Raw genomic sequence first — 348 nt, 5'->3', positions numbered from 1 at the left:
TGTTATATTTTACCTATGCATTTTTCCCCTTTTCCCTCCATTTTTTGGTAAGCAGTTTAAGCGCGCAATAAAATCTAATACCTGGTTTACTCTGTCATGGAAGAATTTCAATCTAAGCCAAGGGGACTAAAAGTCTCGACTTCTGTGGTTTCGGTTAACAAGAGATGATTGGGATCAGCTTTCAAATGAGTCACGTAATATAATCCACCCCTTTTCGAGTCTCACAGATTTGGTAACGTGGTCTTCATTACTCCCTGAGCATAGTCTATACAGCCCTGAAGGAACAAAAGATTTAATATACAAGCGAAACAATTCAACTTATTATATATGATATATAATAAGTAAATA

This window comes from Penaeus monodon, chromosome 27, assembly GCF_015228065.2.
Source record: "Penaeus monodon isolate SGIC_2016 chromosome 27, NSTDA_Pmon_1, whole genome shotgun sequence".
In the NCBI taxonomy this organism is placed as follows: domain Eukaryota; kingdom Metazoa; phylum Arthropoda; class Malacostraca; order Decapoda; family Penaeidae; genus Penaeus; species Penaeus monodon.
Note: the sequence above shows the minus strand (reverse complement) of the source record.